We start from the raw sequence: 11525 nt of genomic DNA, 5'->3' as shown, positions 1-11525 counted from the left end.
GTGAGCAATTGTACTGTGCATCACTTGTTTTGTGTATTATTAATCATATCATATTATTATTATCATTTCAATTATTAAACTGTTTTTATCTCAACCCACGAGTTTTTCTCACTTGTGTCTTCCAATTTTTTGGCAGAGAGCTTGTTGATGTCTGAACTGTGGATTTAAAAATGTCACTGGCGTGTGCATAATGGTGCCTGTCTACTGTGACACCTATAGTATCTCCATGGATCAGCCTGTTTAGACAGCCAAAACCATTTCAAAATTCAGATTTTAATTGACCATTTACAGAATTCTGTACTAGAACTGCGGAGTAAATCTAGCCATGAAACTCCCTCTCTACATATACATACATACGTATACATACAAATACAATATATCAGAGCAGGCATCACAAAAATAACTTGTACACCAGAACTTAAACCACAGTGATTCTGTACAAGTATGTTAGTCATTAGGCTGTTGTGTTGGAGATGGGTGGTGCCATCACTAGCTACAGTCGTGAGAAGATGTATAGCAGTCTTCAGGGAGAGTTTTGGACTCCGGACTGAGAGCTGATAGAGGGCATTCTCTCTCCTTGTCTCAGTAAATTATTTTGTGTAACTGTATTTCATACAGTTACATGTGGCTAGTATCTCTTGCTGGCCATCTGCAGGCAATTCCTGGGCAAAGAGTGGGATTTCTGAGTAGCCCTTTTAAAGTGTCTTAAAGCCTCCGCACATGGGGAGCCCTGTGCCTGACACGCTTTTGGATTCTGCAGCGGTGGCAGTGCATAACATTTAGTTTCCAGTTCTGGTAAGTTGAAGTGATGGTATCCATGTCCTTTTTTGGGTCTCTCTTAATCCTTAGTTAAGGATTTCACACTGAGGCCAAAGTATTTTTAGATTGTCTATTCCATTTGGATACAAATGAACAAGTTTTATCTACTGTGTCTTTTTTCCTCTACAGTTACATTGAAATAGGATTTAAAAAGCCTGAGGGGAAAAGGAAAGAAACGATGGTAAGTGTTTAATTATGAATACCGCCTGCTTAAATTACTATGAAAAGATACCGATTCATTACTTTATGCTTGTATAATTTATGTTTAGCAGTTAAAATATGGTATTTCAGGGAAGAATATGATGTAATAATAATATCAATTTACCTGAGATTCATTATGTAAAAATTTGGATACAAAGATAATGTTGCTCTTGAAGTTTGTCTTAACATTCCTTTGTCCGTACTGTGTAACTATTTAAACATCACATATGCTGTATAGTGTAGACTCACTCAATGTGATATAGATTGCATACCACACAGAGTTCCTTTGGGCGTGCTTAGCCAGTGAGAGCTTGTCATTATCATTCTGAATGGTATTTTTGCATTCTCTCATATGGCACTGAAGGCAAACAGGATTGGGTTCGTAACAGTTAAATGGGAAAGGCCTTTGATAAATTTCTACATTTTGAATTATAATTGGATTTTGATTTGAAATAGAGATTTACTGTAGTTATTTTCTGCCTCTGCCATTGTTTTCATAGTAAAATATAGTGAAAATGAACTGGGCTAGGCTGCTGGCTTCACTGAATCTGTACCATTCTTAATGAGAATAAATAAATAAATAAGTTAATCCCAAGCAACTTTTATATAAGAAATATACTTCCTGAAATTTTGGTTATTGCCTTGATACATAATAGAGATTTACTGTAGTTATTTTCTGCCTCTGCCATTGTTTTCATAGTAAAATATAGTGAAAATGAACTGGGCTAGGCTGCTGGCTTCACTGAATCTGTACCATTCTTAATGAGAATAAATAAATAAATAAGTTAATCCCAAGCAACTTTTATATAAGAAATATACTTCCTGAAATTTTGGTTATTGCCTTGATACATACTTGTTATAAGTTACTGATCTACAAGTTTGTAAAATGTCATAGTAAAATCTATTTAAATTAACATTTTAACTACTGTGAATAAAAAAACTACTAGTAAACTTATATTCTTGGATATGCATTATCAAAGCTATTATAATGAAACAAACATCTGGGTCTAATTTGAACAGTAGCGTTTCTCTATGTACAGCTGTTTGTGACATACCTTATGAGAGTGCTTTGTCAATAGAGAGGATTTAAAAAATATCACTCTGGAAGTGACACTTTTGTTATATTTTATTATTTTCTCTCTGTCAAATTGTATTTAGAACCAAATTCTGCTTGTTCATGCATTTAGACTGAAAGGCAGAGACCAGGTCTAAGTGATTATAGAGTGGATGACTTAAGTATCTGGGAACATCAGTTCTTGGGCTGGGGTGGTCACTCCAGCTGTGTCCTGTCTGTATGTCATGATGAGACCTAGGTGTTTATTATTGTCCCCTTCTTGTACCTTCTCTTCCATTGAAATGATACCAGGAACATGGGCAGAAAGAGATCTCTAGGCAATAGCTATACTACACAGTGTCAGAGCATGTTTCCCTCCGGCTGCATCTTTATTAATACATTAAACAGTCTCCTGTTTGGGTACTGAAACTCTACTATCTGTGCTGTGACATGCTTTTGACTTGTGCCAGCTCATACCCCAATTCATAATCACAGTCTGGAAGTTAGGATGGACCAGAGATCATTCTCAATAGGCATGAACCCTGTTTTGGAGACTAAGTAAGCTTAATATTATGGAGTAGGCAGATGACACTACATAGTTTTGGGGCTGGGGAATAGGTATTATCACTGTTTCATTCACTAGTGTAAATGTGGTAAGTCCCTGTGGTACCAGGATTTTGTGATAAATTGTCCTGCAATATTTGGCCAGTTTAAGAGCTTTGTTGTACTCCACAAATATTCTTTAAAGCTAGAAAAATGGTAGTTATAAGGAAATTAGAAGACCAAAATGAAAAACAAAATTGCATCATTGCCAACAGTAGTTAATGTATACTCCATCTAGAACTGTAACAGCACTCAATGGCCACCTTCATACTAGTATGGACAGAGCCAGGACATGGTCCTGAGGACTGGGAAGAGGTAGAATAAAATTTCCAATTTGTTAGTGTAGTCCCTGACACATTTTTGGTGAATGTCAGTTGTCACTCTTTCAAATAATGTCCTTGTTTTGAGGTTAACATTCCCTGTGGGGAGGATAGAATATCCTGTGAAGAGTGTTCAGCTAGGGATACAAGCCATTCTGTGCTTTGTGCTGTCCAGTCCCTGGACCTTTTTAGCTTATTGATATAGATACAGCTAGTGAGGCTGACTCAAGGCTAAATACAACGTGAACGTTGAAAGAGAGATTGTAGATTTTTATGTCTAACCAATTCCTTGCCATATACATTTGCTCATAGAATCCCATCAGTGAAGGTCTCTGTCTCACTGATTCTTCGTACCTTTTTTTTTTTCCTCACATAGCACTTGCAGCTTTTGCATCTAGGGACAGGTTTTATGTTGGAGAGAAGATTTATGCTTTCCTACCTTTGCCATTACACTAGCAGCAAATCTGTGTTCCTGCTGGGTCCTCATCACCAAACATGAATTCATTTGGATGAATAGATTGAAGTTACAGAAAAGTTTACAATCACTACAGTATCATTAATGATAACAGGGCTTTATATAGCATAAACTAAAGCAAAATGTTGCCAGCAATGTCTTTTTCAGTAGGTGGGGAAAGCAGGTTTTAGAGTTACTGACCTACTTACCATAAATATTTAGCTGTTTATTCTGGTTTGGACTCCTGTGTGGGAAATCCTCTTTGATTCCAAGTCTCAATTTTTCACTTCTTGGCTTAGCAAGTATTAGAAATGCTGTGGTGGCAGCTTATTTTCTCAGAGGAGAGAGCTTATCAGGCCATTTGACAGCAACTTCTCTGGTTGATTAAATTGTGTCAGCTGTTTCAGAACAGAAAAGTCTTTTGGACAAATGGAGAATGAACATGACACAGGTTTTTGAGGATAGAAGACATGAAACAGTGAAAAACTTGGGATTCCTCAAGTATGACAGATTTTCCAAAATACTGACAACATATTGCACTGAACAAAGACAGTATTTGAAACTGGGACTATATTTAGTATTTATATTTAAGGAATGCTTCTGAGAAGAAAATATTTTAAACATCTTGCATCAGCTAATGATGTATGATTTATTTTTTCTGCAGATTAAACCAATAATTCATAGTACTATCCGTGTGCCTTCCAGATGGCAATTTATCTATAATAAGCCATGTAATATCAAGTAAGTAAGTGTGTTATAAATCAGACATTTACATTTGGGTTTAAGTTTTCTACTATAACAGTATATACAAACTCCCAAATGTCTATGTTCAGTTAAAAGCTGAATGTTTGTAGTGAAACTCTGATTAACCAGGTGTGATTTGAAATGGTCAATTTCTATTTTGGTTTAGATACTATGAATTTAAATTAAATTTGCATGGTATGACAGTAGGCCTAATTTTTCCAAAGTATTCTTAAGGAAGGAAATAAGTCGAGAGTGACAATGTATTGCAATGCATAATTGTTTTATGCTAGTGAAACATGAAGAAAAAGCATTATGTAATATTTGGAAAAGTTATATGATACAACGTATATACATCATAGATAATAAGCTAAAATGACACTTAATTCAAGGGAATATTTAGAAAAAAATCTCAGAATCACAAAGCATTGCAGAGATTTCTAAAACAGTGGAGTGTTATGAATGGAGAATTTGAGCAATTAATTCTCTGAACTGCTAATGAAGCCTGATTTCCTATAGATTTCTGTCCTATATTCCATAAACTTTCTATAACAAACCTGAATAACAAAACAGAATAATAATTCACATTTATCTTCCATGTGCCTTTGGTCACCCTGCCTGGGCATACGAAGGGGTGTACCATGGCTACAGTTCTTACCAACAAGTTCCATTACTCAAGTAATGTGTATAACAAAATTCAAGCAAAGTCACCTTCTTTGGAGTTGTGATGCTTCCCACACAGCAAGACCATAACAGTTCAACTGTGCAAGAATGGGGGAGTAAAGTGTTGGAAATGAAGCAGAAAAAAAAATAATACCTTGTTTCTCCATGCTTCATGTTAAGACTTATTTAATGGAGAAGCTATTATTTAAAGTGATGAGCATTCAAAGTGGTATAACTAGAGAAAGGGCTACTTGTAGAAGTTTATAAAAGTTGATTATCTAAGTTTTAATTTGATTTCAATGTAAGTCCTAATAATTCAAGCTATTGTTGTAACAGTGTGTACATGTAGGTAATTCTAACAAGTTGCAAAAACAGAGAGATCAAAAGGCTCTGCAGATTTTGCGAGGTCATCCTTTTTTTTTACTGTTTTTTTATGTGCTTTTTTATTTTCTCTACCTAAAAACTTGTCTATTATGGGAGAAACTCAGGAAAAACAAATGTGTTCCCATCATTAACTGAAAATCAGTAGACTTAGACTCTGACAACTGTAAAATTAGTTCTATGCTTGAAGACAATATTGACGATAGTGTGTATTCTCTTTGTATGTAAGTAGACTGTTAACCCCAAAGCTTTGTATGATCTTATCTGGAACTGTATTGTGGAGATCTTTGAAATAATCATGATAAATCCTACAGAAAGGTTTGTACATTAAAGCAAATAACCTTTAAATTGTACCCAGAAATAAATACAAAGCTGAGGTAATTCTCAAAGTGCAGATGTGATGTAGGGAATGTTGCCATCAGGCTAATGTTGAAATATTTAATTTTTCTGTAATGAAGCAATCACACATGATTCCAATGTCAAAATCAAGAGCTAAGGTTAAAAATGTAAATTGAAGAATATCTCTGACGTATGATCTGAATTGCTTCTTCAAGGAAAGGAAGTGTGTGTTTATTTGATTGAATAATTCTTGAACCCTGTATATCTTCCATTGGCAAATTAGAATAACAGAATTTAGAGATGAAGAAGATTCTTTAGGTCATGTAGTTAATTCCCGTGGCTGCCATGCCTTTCACTATACAATATGTTTTCCTTGTCTGCCCTGGATTTATACGTTTCTAGGGATGAAGTTTCTAAATCAACCCTCAGAGGATCATTCTGCAGTTTTGTATTTTGCATTAACAGTAAGTTCTTTGGATAGCTATTTTTTTCTTAAACTTGACCAACAAAAGTTGTGTCAACGTACATAGTATATTTGAGGAAAAAACTGCTAAAAATGAAGAATGGATCCCCCTTTTCTGGTAAACTGAATGCTTGTTTCACGTACATGATCTCCAGGCTTTACATGACTTTACTGAAAGTTCCACTAGATGGCCCCAAACTTCTTCTGAATGCAGCCTTTATTACTACAAGATGTTGTTTTAAGTGGCATGCAGACATAAATATTTGCTCTTGGCTGAAATCTGACACACTGTGCTAGGACTTGCCCCAGGCTTCTTCTTTTTTTTTTTTAAAAAAAAAGCTAAAAAAAATAAGTACGTGTTCCTGGAAAGCGTTTTGCTTGCCACAGTATTCTTACCTATATAGGAAGTTGTATTATGCTACTTAGAAGCTAAACAGGTGATTAAAATATGTTGCCTCGGTCTTGAAACAACTAAGTATATTATTATATTACACATAAAAAAAAAGAAAAGTAGGGAAGAAAGCTGTTCAATATTGAGCATTTAAATCCTAACTGCATAAAGAATTGCTAAATTAATAAATTAATTTTTATGCTGTCTAAATTGTGTTAAATCCCTTATGTTACACAGAAGCAGCTTCAGATTCCTGTTTGATATACATAGGTGATTTATTAAAAGTTTTTTTGTTGTGGAAGAAGATATAGAAGATACTTTCTAAAGGATTTTAGAGCAGGTTTGCACCACTGTCCATTGTGGACTGGCTGATTTAAGCCTAGATTGCAAAATCCCTTTTAAAACAGGTTTTTTTTTTTCAGCTGTAAATTTGTAAATGCTGCCTTCTGTGCAATCCCTTTTTTATCTTAAAAGACAAGGCAACCTGCTCGCAAACTGCTGGACTCATAGTAGAAGATCAGTTATTTTTTACATACTTTCTTATGGATTGGATCAGATTCTAAGTTTCATCATTGTTTTGTGTGAGAGACTGGATATAAGACTGAACCCTTGATAACAATTATAAATAGTACAAAATAGCTGAAAATATTTAGATGTAATGTAAACATCTATGTTGTGTCACTTGTAGTTTCAAAATAGAAAAGGTTATTAGGAAATTATTTATTGGTAAGAATATAATAGGTGAAACTGCAAGGAATTTTCAGTTGAGATGCAATATCAAAAAAAGTGAAAAGATTTAATAAGTGAAAAGTAATGAAAAACAAGTGAATTAAATATTAAGATTGGTATCATTAATGATGTAGGAAAGGGAATTATTTTAATGTTTGAACACGTGAATTATGGATAATCTTCAGAAGGTATAAAAGAAACTTAAACTTGTGGAGTAATGTGAAGAAGTGAGGAGTTTCAGGGAGAAAGGATGTGTAATGCTAGGGGCTGAGGAAGGTGGCTTTACTAAGGTTTTTTTAATGAGAAAATGTAATTGTTGGAAAGGAGATTGTAGTATTCAACAAAGAAGATGAAAACATTCAAAATATTTTTCTGTTGATTTAGTGGAATCTGTATTTAGGAGAAGTGTTTATGTTGAAAGGGAAAGAAAGAATAGAAGAAAGAACAAAATAAGGAAAAGGAAAAATTATAAAATAAGACATGGGTTTAGAGAATCTGCCATTGATCTAAAATCACATAGATCACAGAATTTTTGAGATTGGAGGGGATCTCTGGAAGTCATCCAGTCCAAACCCCTACTCACAGATGGATCAACTAGAGCACGTTGCTCAGCAACATACCCAGTCAGGGTCTGAGTTTCTCCAAGGATGGAGACTCCGCAATCTGTGTGGGCAACCAGTTCCAGTGTTTGACCACCATCACTGTAAAAAAGGTTTTTTCTTATGCTTAAGTGGAATTTCCTGTCTTTCAGTTTGTACCCATTGTCCTGTGACTAGATACCACTGCAAAGAGTGTTTGCTTTACTCCCTCCATCAGGAATTTATACACACTGATAAGATCCCCCTGCGCCTTCACTTTTCCACGCTGAACAGTTCTCTCAGCTTCTCCTCATCATCTCATATATGCTCCAATGCCTTCCTCATCTTTGTGGCCCTTTGCTGGCTTTGCTCCAGTATGCCCATGTCTCTGCTATACTGAGGAGCCCAGAACTGGACACAACACTCAGATGTGGTGTCAGCAGTACTGAGTTAGAGTGGAAGAGTGGAAGGATCACCTCCCTCGACCTGCTTGGCAGTGCCTTGCCTACTGCAGCCCGAGGGGCTGCTGCCCTTCTTTGCTGTGAGGGCGCCTTGTTGGCTAATGTTCAGCCAGAAGTACCAGGGCCTTTTCTGCAAAGATGCTTTCCAACCTGATTGTCCTGCAGCCTGTGCTGGTGGATGGGGATGTTCCTCCCCACATACAGGTCTTAGCATTTCCATTTGTTGAACTTCCTGAGGTTCCTGTCACTCCATTTCTCCAGCCTGTGAAGGTCCCTCTGAATAGCAGCAGACCCACTGGGCGTTATGCACCACTCTGGCCAACTCTGCACTGTCTGCAAAGTTACTGAGGGCGTGCTCTGTCCCATTGTCATTAATGAAGAAGTTAAACAGTGCTGGTTTCAGTATTGACCCCTGGGGTTGGTCCAGCACTAGTGACTGGACTTTGTGCCACTGGTCACAACCTTTAAAGCCCGACAGTTCAGCCAAGCTGCCTGTCCACTTACGTAGTCTGTGCTTCTTCAAGTTGTCAATGAGGATGTTATGGGAGACAATGTTGAAAGCTTTTGTAAAGTCAAGGAAAACAGAACAGTAGCAAGTGGTCTGTCTTCTAAAAGTGAGGGTCAAGCCAAAACCGGTCATAGTCACTTAGCAAGACTGAGAAGGAGCAACATCTAATGTGGACTGCAATGAATAAAACAGTTGATTTGCTAACTGTTTTAATGAACTGTACCTTATTTCTGCTAAGAATCATGAGAACATCTTTGGACAACATGAAGAGTATGTAGCTGAAGTCTGAAGGACAGCGTATTTCACTGTTGACTCATCTATCATGTCAGACAGGCATATTAATGATATGATCCTGTATTTTTATGAATGAGTTTTAGAGTTTAATGAAATAGGCTAAGATTTAAAATGAACTATTGAAATCTAAGTGGCAGTACTAATAATGATCCGGGTTACATCATTTTGTCAATTTAATATGTTTTGCCTTTTTGGTTTTTATTACTTTCTTTACTAAAGAAAAATACCTTCTTTGCCTCTTGGCAGTGTTTTCCCCAATGTAGAGATCATCAAGTCAGCTATAAATTTCTCATACTGAGGTTTACTCTGAAAAGCTTGCCCTAATTAATGAAATAATTTTTCTTCATTTAGGAGTTGTTCACAATTAAGAGAAACTATCAACAATTTAATATGTAAAGTTTCTCAACCTGGCAGTTTATCATTCTTTTTATTCATAGATCATTTATGTAGCACGCATCAGATTATGATGTTCTACTGTTTGATTATATATGGAATATATGAAGAATGACCCATTACCAAACCCAGGATTTTTTCAAGCTTCTAAGTTAACACTCCTTAAAATGTATATTTAATTTTTTCCTATGGATGTGGCCTCAGTGTAGTCAATCATACATTAACTGAGTTCATGTTTCCAGCCAGCTGGAACCATGAGTTCAACTAATGCACAATCGTATTATACTGAGCAAGAGGACACGACCGGTCACGAGCGGTGTTCCCCAGGGCTCAGTACTGGGGCCGGTCTTGTTCAATATCTTTATCAATGATCTGGATGAGGGGATCGAGTGCACCCTCAGTAAGTTTGCAGACGACACCAAGTTGGGCGGGAGTGTTGATCTGCTCGAGGGTAGGAAGGCTCTGCAGAGGGACCTGGACAGGCTGGATCGATGGGCCGAGGCCAAGTGTATGAGGTGCAAGAAGGCCAAGTGCCGGGTCCTGCACTTTGGCCACAACAACCCTATGCAGCGCTACAGGCTTGGGGAAGAGTGGCTGGAAAGCTGCCTGTTGGAAAAGGACCTGGGGGTGCTGGTTGACAGCCAGCTGAATATGGGCAAGCAGTGTGCCCAGGTGGCCAAGAAGGCCAATGGCATCCTGGCCTGTATCAGAAATAGTGTGGCCAGCAGGAGTAGGGAAGTGATCGTGCCCCTGTCCTCGGCACTGGTGAGGCCGCCCCTCGAATACTGTGTTCAGTTTTGGGCCCCTCACTACAAGAAGGACGTTGAGGTGCTGGAGCGTGTCCAGAGAAGGGCAACAAGGCTGATGAGGGGTCTGGAGAACAAGTCTTATGAGGGGCAGCTGAGGGAACTGGGATTGTTCAGCCTGGAGAAAAGGAGGCTGAGGGGAGACCTCATCGCTCTCTACAACTACCTGCAAGGAGGTTGTAGCGAGGTGGGTGTCGGTCTCTTCTCCCAAGTAACAAGTGATAGGATGAGAGGAAATGGCCTCAAGTTGTGCCGGGGGAGGTTTAGATTGGACGTGAGGAAAAATGTCTTTACCGAAAGAGTGGTTAAACATTGGAAGATGCTGCCCAGGGAAGTGGTTGAGTCACCACCCCTGGAAGTATTTAAAAGACGTGTAGATGAGGCACTTAGGGACATGGTTTAGTGGACATGGTGGTGTTTGGTCGATGGTTGGACTTGATGATCTTTGAGGTCTTTTCCAACCTTAATGATTCTATGATTCTATGGTTCTATGACTTTATGACATGATGTTGTGTATCAAGATTTAACATTATTTAATAGTAGCTGGTCTGATTTTCCAGAACATTGTTGTAGGCCATGTTTTACTCTAAGAAATGGATGTCCTAGTAAACTACAGCTTTAATGTAAGGATTAATGTACAAGGCTATAGAAATCAATGAAGAGATTGTCACAGCTGCAGGGGGTAGGTCAACAAAATAAAATGGGCAAGTGTTAATTAGTAAAGACAAGATTAACTGATGTTTCAAGTGTGAAACAGGATTTAAAATTATATTTGACTAGATGATATAAGTTCAGCCAGCTTTCTTCTTGAGTCAACTGTTTTTACTACTTATTATTTGGTTTTGATCATGTTCAGTTTGTAAACAAAAAAATAGAGTAAGTCACATGGTGAGCTTGTAGTGTATCACCAGATAAATAAAGTAAAATGAAAGAAACAAGTTCTACCTGTTTTGATAAAGCTCTTCATTTCCCAGGATGTTAATGGGAGTTTCTTTCTTTCGTGCTTAGAAAACTTCCATCTAAATCAGAGATGATAAAATATCTTTTCCTTTATGTTTAGGATCCTTCCTCTAATTATTAAAGGATCAGAATCTTTACACTTCACAGAGTTCTCTTTGGGAAAGCCTTTACAATACAAAAATCTTACAGGGATTAGAAAAAATGTCCTTCTCACTTATTCTAACTTCAAAATGACTCAATTATTCTTTCTCGGTCTTTCTAAGCAACTGTTCCCTTCAGATCTATCCATATGTTGAAAGTGTTTATCAGGCAGCAGAAATGTTCCTGAAAGCTACAAATAAAAAATAACATTACACTGAACTTTGTT

Source organism: Aptenodytes forsteri, unplaced genomic scaffold, assembly GCF_000699145.1.
Source record: "Aptenodytes forsteri isolate BGI_AS27 unplaced genomic scaffold, ASM69914v1 Scaffold94, whole genome shotgun sequence".
Taxonomy (NCBI): domain Eukaryota; kingdom Metazoa; phylum Chordata; class Aves; order Sphenisciformes; family Spheniscidae; genus Aptenodytes; species Aptenodytes forsteri.
Note: the sequence above shows the minus strand (reverse complement) of the source record.